Consider the following 11,072-nt stretch of genomic DNA (forward strand, 5'->3'; position numbering starts at 1 on the left):
AATTTAACAAGGAGCGCTGGGCTCGAGAACATCAAACGCGAACGGCCGGTCACCGCCACCGAGAGACTTCAAACAGACAGACGTATTATTAATTCGCCCGGAATCCTCTCCGGAACGCCGGAGGAACCAAGAAGCGAACTTTCGAGAGCCATTTTTAATTGACTCAAATTTAAATAAGTCGAGCGATTTTGCGCTGATGAATAATTCAGCGCACCGTCTAATGGATGATGCCGTTTGAAACTTCAAAAAGCGGAAGGAACCGATTGCTCGAACGGGTTCCGGCGCTTCCGGTGCGCCCAGTTCGGTCGGTTCGCACCCGGGCAAGCCTGGACCGTTTGTTTGAAGTGCTACTGACTGTGTAGAGGCCAGGCGCTCTTGGAGCGTAATTGAGAATTATGATTTGCGGGATTTCACTGAACTAGCTTCGCTCCGAATCGAAGTTGGCCAGGCATTCCGTTTGCGGGGCGTAGTTTAGAAGATAATCAATGAATTTTCAATGAACTCTAATCGACCGGCGAACCACTCACAGCGGTGCCGTAGCTGAGCTGACTGGAATGTTACAGACTTTTGCCAAATGTTTGGCGCAAACCATTTAAACTTTTATCGCCACGGCAGTAAAGTGATTTTAACGATCGGTGCGGTGCGATGGCGACATTTTCTTTCCTGCAAATGCAACCGCACATTGCCGCATTTATACCTTTTCCGCGACCTTCACATCCGGGTCGGCGGCTTCGGAACGCACGGTGCGTGACTATCATTCGCGCATATCATCGCAAATGCTGCAATAAAACGCATTACGAGTCGCGTCGGGGGGTCCTCGCCTTAAAGGCCCATTCGCCCATTGGGTCCATCGAGAGCCTCTCCGTGGTGGTGGCGCAACAAATTTTGCGCATTTACATTTCGACGGTGTCGGAGCTGCTAAACATTTTATGTTATTTTACGATTACTATTCGCCGATGTACCATGTATCGGGTTTCTGCAGTGTGGTTCTGTTTCTTGCAAGAGATCCCTTCTGCAGCGCGCAAAAGGGATCAAAAAAAGAGAAAAAGAGAACGACGCAGCCTCCGAAACACTTCGCGCCGACTGTTGCTCCAGCTGGCTCGTGTCTTGCTTGTATTTTTATTTCCGTACAGTATTTCGCTCCATTAGTGATGAATAATTTATGCTGCACAAACATTAGAAACACAGCGACGGCAGCAGCGCGCTGTGCTGTGTGCCGGAACAACAGATGCCTTGTGCGATGGGCGAGAACCCCTTACCCGGGGGGGGAAGTATCTGGGCGAGGTCCTTCTGCGGCTCGGTGTGTAGCTGGCGTTAGCACGTAGCACGTGGTTTGACAGGCGACAACAGAATGCGGTTTGCTTCATCAACGTCTTGGCCGGGTCGCCCGTGCGGTCGTGGTCTGGTATCCCACGGCCAGTCGCTACCGTTCCGTTGAATGGTTTCCCCGTCAGGATACAATCCGTAATTCCATTATTTTGCATTATATTTTCCATTATTGCCAAGCGAAAGGCGAGGCGAAATTGGTTTAAAGTACGCACACTCCTTGCTAATGGGAACGTTATGATCATCAACCCATTAACGGGAGTAAGTGTTCCGCATTTTTCTGTCAAATGTTAATAGCTCTATTGGATGAAAGCCATGTTTGAAATGTGCTTAGTGAAATAGTAATTAAGGGCCTGACTGTCTGTCAGGCTCGTGGTTATCGATTTTGGCCACCATTGTTTCGCTTTTCCAATTTTCCATTGGCGCACCGGTAATGGCTCGCAACCGAAACGAAACGCAATTTCTCTGGGGATGTTGCCCTCCGGCGGTGTAATAATGTCCCGACGACGACGACGGCGACGAAGGCGATGCTCCCAGGAGGGTGCCGAACCTAAGGCCTAAGGGAAAGAATATCAAATTCAAACAAATCACACCGCGGCCCGACCATCATTCGGGTCCCCTCGGGAACAGGGGTTCCCGGGGAAGATACGAGCTCGGCCACGTCTACGTTTGATTAAAGTCATGTCAGAGGGAGGACCTGCGATAAGAGGGAACCGGCCGAAGCAGCGGAAATGGAATGGGCATCAGGCGAAACATGAAATAAAACGCCGAAAGGGGGTGAATAACTTAACCACCACCGTTGCCACGTGGCTCATTCAACAGGGCCGATGGTTGGCGTGGGCGAAAGGGCCCATGCGCACACATGGCGTCGATGGTGACGAGTAGGCCGAATCGAGAGATCATGTTCTGCACCCCTAGTTCCATCGTCCTCGCTGTTTGGTGTAAATGTAATGAAGTGGACCGCTCGGAACGATGGGACGGCAACGTGTGGACACGACACGAGGAGTAAGTATATTGATTCGACTGAATGTGTTCGATAAATACGCGTGAGTGTCGAGGATTATCGCGGACGTCCATATGTGCTTTCCACCGGAGATGCAACGCGGCGCAACGATAAATCACGCAACGTTCCAATAATGGGCCCCAGACAGGAGTCAGGGTACGGGATTAAGAATGTTTCACAAAAGTTGCGTAATTGCGATACAATACTTATTGGACTGCATTGTGTAACTCGAATGCGTATCTATTTCCGGTGCACTAAACCGCAAGACTCTTGAATGCCTTCAGGGAATCAGTCCCATGGTCCCATGGCGCGACGACAATTTCCCTCCGCTTAATACTTAATGCCTTCCCCAGAGAGAGAGCAAGCGGAAGAGTCCATTTAACCCATTCCGTGCCATCTCATCTCGCCCCAGCAGCAGCGATTCGTCTGCCACAATGTCCCCAACGGGACCGGATCCAAACTGGCAGTTATCATCTCGAATGACACTTTCATCAATCATGACGCACCAGAGCTCCACATCCCGAGCCCGGTTCCCCGGTCGCCGGTAATGAAGGTTCGATCGAACGATGGCGAGCCGCGGGAGCCGTGTTTGATGCCAGGATTTATTAATGATTCCTCGGGCCCGCCGGACGGCCGCCGACGCAACCTTAAACCCGGTGGCACCAAATTGAAATATTCATCAAACGCGTGCAACGCGAACGTGAACGCGAAAATGGTCAGCCGCTTGTCACGCGTTTGAGCCGCAAACGGCTGGTCACTGCGTCAGCGCCAGCGGCTCCTCCTCCCGGGGGAGTCGTTTGTCCACGGGTCCTGGTGAGAGGGATTGATTGTAGTAGCACTGTAAAGTCACGTTTGGTCGCTGTACGCACACAAGGATTCCGAAGGATTCGATCCCCGACGAGCAACGACGGCGATGGATTGAATTACGATAACCAACGGGAGCAGCTTCCAGCGCTCTTCTTCCAGGCGACCAAAAAACAGGCGACAGGGGAGATCAGTTGCGCTCCCTAATGGAAAACGAATCAACTTTTTGGGCCGCAACCCGGTCCCTGTGGCTGGATGATGCAACGGACTGTCGTGGGAGTGCCGGTAGTGCCTTGCGTTGGCGCCTGTTGGCATCCTGTGGGTCAGTTTTTCTGGTCTGGGTGCGTGTGGCTGTGACCGGAGCGGCGACACAAAGCGGCTGTCATCGTCACCTTCCCCGGTCCGGGCCCGGTCCTTCGATGTTGATCCGATTTTGAATGATTCGGTTTTTTGGGTGCACACTAAAAAGAAAATCTCTCCGTTCGCCGGTCGCCGTCCGTTCGTCGTCCGTTTTCCGATGAGATTGAGAAAATCTGTCCATCCGTCCGTCCGTCCGTCCTACGGTCCGTCCATTGGCGAAACAGGTTTTTTGGTGGTGGATGGATCGAATCGCACGTCAATGCTCGTCGGTCGATGGTCGCACACATCAGCCGGCTGATGGGATTAACCCGACGGTGTGACCGACGGTGGCTGGAATCGAATCAAGTTGTAAATGGGAGCCGCATTATTCCTGATTCCGCTTGGCAGCCGCTGTCGGTTGATGCGTGAACGAAGCTGCGGTCTCATGTTGGTATTAGCAGACCCCCAACGGTACACCTCTCGGTGGAGGTGCTTATTGATTTACAAATAATGCGATCTCAATCAGGATTTTCACAATCTTTGCCGTGGTTTCCACGAAATCCTTACGCATCCTTCGCGGACAACGTAGCTTTAATATGTTCCCCAAATAAAGTCAGTTCTTAAAGTACTTCAGTACCTAAACGGAAGCAGCAAAGCAAATTGCATTTACAAAAGCAGACGCTTTTGGCGCCTGCTAAATAGGGACCCCATTAAAATTCAACACCGTTTAGAGGCACTCTCGAGTCCATTGATGTTTGGTGAAACATTACCGGGTTCCTTTTGTTTCTTCCCGGCACGGCAGAGCGCGGAGCCTTCCACAAACACTTCAAAGCATCTCCCGAGTGCCGGCCTGGAACACCCTCAAGGGCCTCGGCTCTTTCGAAGGCAAACATCAACAACGTTGAGTCGCCCTCCGCCTAACTGCATGGCTCTAGGACATGCACACCATACTCCGTACATTGACGAATTACGCCCTCTCCCCCGATCCCAACGAAACCCGACGAGACCCGACGGGTTGGCCACATAATTTTTCGCTCTCACTTTCGTGCACTGTTTCTATCACGACCTTTGGCAACATCCGGCCGGTGGTTATCCACTCCAGTGGTTTGGATGGGTTCCGGCTCTTCATTATGCACCATGTTGATCACAGAAATTACTCGTTTCCCTCCCGGTTCTGCTCTGCCCCATTCAGATTGCCGTCGGGGTGTTTTCCATCACATTGACACGACGAGTTGGGGCACTTAATTACTGGAATGGTTTGTAGGCAGAAAATGCAACGATGAGCATCCTTTATTTACGACCTGCAACGTGTCCTTAAAAATAGAATAAACAATGAGCCTTAAATGGATGCTACTTTACCGAATCCCTTGGTCCTTCAGATCCCTTTAGCAAGGAATCGAACCGAAGAAAATATCCCGTTGGGTGATGGTGGGTAATTCTCAGAAACCAGAAGATTCGTCCCTTTCGCCAAATTTAGAACCTGGTTGTCTCATTCTCGCGCTACGGCGAGAGAATATCTTTATCCCCTATCTGCGATGGAAAAGAGAGAGAGCGAGAGAGAGACAGAGATGCCTATCTCGCTTTGCACACTCCAGTACGGCTCTCTCGACGACGAATTTAGGGAGCCAAAGGAATGGTGTCCTTCTACGAAAGGCTCCGGCACGGCGTTTCTTTTTCTCCCACGGCCGTTCGCTGGATGCTGCGGTCAGGAGTGTGCGTTGTTGGGCATGTTGGCTTTGTTTTTCCATCGCCATCCCATCCAAATGAAGAGCTCCGGCGGTGCGTGCTGCTCCTTTCTTTCGTTTGGCTCCACAAATGCGAAAATCTTCCGCTCTCCGGTGTGTTGTGTCCTGATTCAAGATGTTGTTTTTTCGTTCCGTAATTTCTCCGAAGCAAAATATGGCAAAGGGTAACACACTTCTTTATCTTCATCTCCAGCCCGTGAACCTCGCCGATGGGCAGTACAAGATTGACGCAATCTGCCCTGGGGTAGGGAGCAGCGATACTGCGATAAAGTGCACGGATTTACTTTTATTGGTTGGCAGCGGGCACTGACAAAACGTATTATGCCTGCATAATTTTATTGCTGCTTAGCAACCGCCAGCTGGAGGTCACGGGCTTCGCCGAGGCAATGTCATTTGCATGATTTGACTTTGTTAGCCGTCGAGCGCTTTCAAGGAGTACTTGATGTACTTTAACTTCATTGAAAAATTGCTCCACTGAGATGAGCCTCCAAATGGTGGAAGAAAGCTCAACTAAGCAGTGCCTCAATATTCAGGGGCCCAATAGAATCCCAATTATTTCGTTCCAATTTCTCAATTGCTGCGCCTTCAAAATCGCCACCAGAGCCCTGATTGGAGTTCTCTCCTCGTTCGCCAGGAAAATCCAATCAACGGCTCAATTTCCACACATCAGCACGTACCGGGCCCGGATGCGATGCAACCGACTGCAGAACTCATTAATTATGGTTTGTTTTCCATTTTCTTCGACTAATTGCCGGCTGTGCGGGGTGCGAGCTGCAAGGCTGGTGCATTCCGAGTTTCACGACGGAGATTAGTCTCCGTGTGGTTATCGGTTTAAAAGAAGGGACGGATCCCGCCCCAGCCATCCCGAGTGAATGTTGGTGCTTCGATGTCTAAGGACCGTAACGGGCGCGGCGGTGTGATAAAATGAGCAGTCTTATCCACAAGCGCCAGGCGCAATCCTACGACAACCATTAACCATTAATTTCTTTAGACCCGGTGACTCGGTGCTGGAAGGTGGCCAAGGCGACCCGCAGAAGGAAGGTCCTTCTTGAAGCGGCACCGATGCAGAGAACAGTTGCTGCACCGGAATGGAATTACGTGTGGTTTTGCGAATGAGCTGCGGTTGGGCTGAATGCAGCCCAATTGGATCCCGGCTTTATGCCTCCGAACTTCCGTCCCGGAATTGCTTCCGTTCGCAAATTCGCAAACTACAACCCACAGCCACAGAGTCTCTGGGCTTAAGCAGGAGACGGTTGATACGATGACAATTTCATTACATCACTTCACAGGGCCAATATTCGCACACATAGCCCAGCCCAGACTGCTCTGCTGTCTGGGCCAGTAGCCGAACCTCACTGGCTCGGTGCTGCTCCTCATCGCAGGACAGTGGGATTTTATTAGGAAAAATCCTACACTCGGTCCTACGGCGTGGAAACTAATTTAAATGTAAATCAAGACAAATCATCAATCCTGAATGGATCAACGAAAAGTGACCCACTCGGAACGGATGGCAGGGGGCTGGCCCGGGTCCCTTTCGGGTCCCCGGGTTTCGGCAAACGCCTTTTTATTTAACATTCAGCGTGCTGCTCATCTCGCCGAAGCACAATTACTTCGAGCGCTGGGCGGACCTTCCCGACCCGGCCAATGGGCGGCCCCTTAAACGAGCTTCTTGCGACTTGTGCGCGCTACTTGTGCGTATATTTCGCCATCTTCGTGACCCTCGTGTAGCGACAACTATCTTTCGAGCGGGCTCGAGCCGAAAGACACAAAGTTCGATATAGGAGCAATAAAATGTAATGAACTTTTTTCGTTTTCAGCCAGCGAACGCCCCAAGGGCGAAGACAAAAGCCGAGCGGGCTCCTCGGAGGGACAGGCCATCGGTGGCGCCACGTTGATGATTTCATCTCCATTCGGACCATCGTCGTTGTCGTCGTCGTCTGGATCATGACTCATTTTGGGGGGGCTGGCGGCCGGAGCAGCCGAGCGGGTACTTGTTCGATTGGTTTTTCCAAACTCTCGTATCGGCGGGTCCATCGCAACATACGACAACGGGCGGTCCGTTTCGGTGCCGGCGGACGCCGATTCCTTCGTTCGGTTTGATTAGTTCCACGAACAAAATCAATAAAACCGTTCGCCAAGTACGTGATAATCGTTTCGAACCCCGATATAAACATTATCGTACAGCAAACTAGTCGAGCATTTGACTGCCATAATTGAGCTTTGGGAACTACTACGGTGACCCTCGGATCGAAAACGCTCGCAGAATAATGATGCGGGGCGGGAGCTATTGGAACAAAAATTCCTTCTCTGCCCAAAAAGAGCTGGATAAACAGACCCATTGAGACCGGTTCGGTAGGATGTTTCCGTTAAGCAATACAACGAATGGCTTCATCAGAGAGGGGCACATTATTCACTCATGACCGGCCGTCCCATTAGATTGCCTGGCCCGTCTTGGGAAAAGCAGAACGAAAAACAATTACAATCCTCAAAGGAGCGCTTCGCTTCGATTTTGTGCGAATTCGAACAATTACACCGAAAGGAGGGCCATCCCCGGGACGTCCGTAATAATGTTGGAAACCGCACAACAAACTGTTTCGCTATCCTTCGACCCGTTGCCGTTTCCAAGCGTCGGAAGTGTTGATGCGTAACGAAAACGGGGCCCGGATTGGGGCCGGAGTGTAACGAACCCAACCTAAGACCCGAACGGCCACGCCACGGCTGGTGGAGTTTATTGGTTTGTGTAGTCCAAAAGATTCAAATTAAATTGCTCAACTCCGTGCCCTATCCCGGGTCCGCCCGGAAAGTTCGTCTTCGCTGGCCCGGGAAAAGTTGTTGCCATCCCCGGCACACAAGACACAAGTCGAAATCCTTGACTTTTGCCGTGCACATGCACGTATCCCTGGCGCGTCCTCTCGACGACGACGAGGACGACGCAAAACCGCACGCATTAGGAAGAAACTTTCAACTGGATTTGCAAACCACCGAAGCGACGCTGACCGCAAACCCAGTCACCGTGTTTGCCGAGGGGTAAACTAGAGAGCCAGCAATTGCTACAGCAGGCCCTAGCAGCAGGTTGGCTTGATGTATTGCATCGTTTGGTCAAATGATTTCTATTCCATTGTCTGCCGCAACGCTCCAGATCCGTTACAGCTTAGGGCTCTGCTGCAGCATCCTTGTGCGAGGCGTGTTACTTGAAGTTTTCCACAGCCCATCACATGGCCCATGGCCATCAACATCCTGTAGCTAATTTAGTTTGTTATTTGCATATAACTGAAATAACAACGGAGTCTTGCCGGATTCACCCAGTCTGGATGGGATACAAAATTACTATAAAATTACATCTCAAAATCCGTAAGCGCTTCCAACGCGTTCTCGACTGTGACTCGGTCAACTCGGGAGAGCTCCGGAAACAATGATCTGCCAACTGCCGAGATAACCCTGAACTCGGTGGCTCGCAACTCCCAAGAGGCTAACCTCAAAAATTCTTCAAAAGACAGTAAAATATGTCGACCGGGTCAGCCGCGCGCTCTATTATTTATCGAGTCCCGAGGTCTGTAATCTATGGCATCGATGAAACGTTCCACCCTGCGGTCTCATTGCCATGCCGTGTCGGATCCTGCGTTGGACATCCCGGTTCCATCCTGTGAAGATGTGAGAAGTGAGAGAAAGTTTTTCCCGGCCCCCCGGTCGGGGTTGGGTTTTGTTTTCTGCGTTGAATTGCACCCCAAGGAGTTGCGCTGCGCAACATCGCTCTCTAACCACACCCGGAACTGCGGCAAGTGGCCTCGGACTGTTGCCAAGCCGTTCCGCGCACGGACCCGAGCACGGAACGCACACTTGCGAAAAGGGGTTTTCCCCGGAACGGTTCGAGCCTAAATCGGCGTGGCCCGTTGCCAAAGTGGGCGTTCCAAATTATGGTCGACCGGTTTGTTGGCCAAACTCCAAAGTGGGGCGCAGGACAGGATAGTGGTTTTTCGGGGAACTTTCGGAGCGTGACGCAACACGCAACACGCCACACCGCATTGGCCGCGGTCTCTCTCTGCAGACCACGGCGCCATTAAGGCGCTTAAGAAGCCCTTTCATTATGGGTGCCCATGGTCTAAACATAGCCATTAGCATGTGAGCCTCGTTCTCGTCAATCGCCTTTCGGGACTCGGGGCATCGAATAGATTCGAATGCATTTTAACAATATTCTGCACCAAAAACGATCCGATCCGCTCCGCTCCGACTCGAGCTCCGGTGACTCGTAAATCCTTCAGCGAACGGCGGAAGTGCCAACTGTATCGGTGTGAAGCCCAAAATTGACAGCCGGTGAATGTGTACGCAAGAAAAACATTATCTTCGTCCCGGTTCCCTTCGTCCCTGGATTGTCATCTCGGCCCGAAAAACGGGCCATAAATCCTGTGCGTCTCCACCGTCATCAGCACCATAAATTCATCGGCGCCATCCATCTCGGGGCCTCTTCACCGAGCCCAGCTGGACGTTTTCCCAAAAAAGGTGGCATAATGAAGACAGGATGCCAGTGCGCCGTGCCACTGAATTGCTCCATAAACAAATGTTCTCCGCTCAATTCGAATTCCGATCGGGCTGTCGATCGTTCGGTCCATCGCATCCCGCACCCAGCGATGGGTGGGTCAGCCGGATTAGCAATTTGCTGTTTATCTTTCGGACTTCGGACCTTAAGCTTCCGCCCGGAAAGTGGCACACCGAAAGTGCGCGTGACCATCCATTCGAAATAGGTTTATTAAGGGATGGCACATTTGGGACAATCAGTGGTCAAAGTTTTCCGAACCGGGCCGGAAGTGCTACAAGTGACAATGAAGCAGCACAGTGGGGCAATAAAGGGACGTTGGTTTGCATCCACTAGTATTTAGGTCTGGAAGAGCTTGGTTTGTCGTAGAAAGTGGCAAAATAAAAACCATAAACTATCTCTTCTTTATTCAATTCAAAATTAATAATTGGCCAAGCATTCTGTTAGTTGCAGAATGCTTCTTTCCTACGGTAGATAACCCGTTTACCCTTTGTTGCATCAGGATTTATCAGCAACATTCAAAAGAAAATGTCCCCATTCGATTCCAACCCATTGGACGCTTCCCACTGTGGCTGTGGTTATTTATGTTAATGCTACGACTCTATGCAAAATAAATTTGATGCGAATGTTTGCAAATATTCGCGCACACTCTTTGCGAAAGATCCCAAAGCCCAAAGAGCTGCCGTAGAATTTATCGTCCCCACGGACCGGCCCTTTTACGGACAGATAAAATTTTCTCATCATTTTCTCGCAGCGTTCCATTCTCCAGCGAACGACCGGGGCAAAATGCGGCATCAATTCTAAACAACGCGCTCCACATGAGCCCGGAGTAAGCGACAGCATCCCGACAGCGACAACCGGCCGGTGGCAGCCGGGAATCGATCTGCAAAGTTTATGTTTATTTTACCATGAATATATTGTCCCTCGAGACCGCAGCCGCCTGGAGTGGAGTACATTTTTCCTGGGCAAAATCGGGAGCCACCTGAAGCCCTTGTTGCGGTGCCCTTGCATCTATTTATTTTTCAATTCTCAGCACAACCCAGAGTGTGCAGTGGCTGTCCCGATGGCTGTGGTGGTGGTTGCCTCTTCACCGGAACTGCCAGCGAGACAACCCGTCTGACCTTCCGGTGGCGATGGAGTGCGAACTTGTGCAGTCGAGATCGGCACTCGTTCCTTTCTTAACGCAAAACCTTACACGTCCAACGTCCCGAGTCTCATTGTCTTCCGAGACACATACCTATTTATCTTGGCGGGGACACAGCCGAAAATCTATTAAACCGAATTTGTGTTTGCATTGGAAATTTGCGAACATCTCGCCACCCGG

This window comes from Anopheles bellator, chromosome 2 (genome assembly GCF_943735745.2).
Source record: "Anopheles bellator chromosome 2, idAnoBellAS_SP24_06.2, whole genome shotgun sequence".
Lineage (NCBI taxonomy): Eukaryota > Metazoa > Arthropoda > Insecta > Diptera > Culicidae > Anopheles > Anopheles bellator.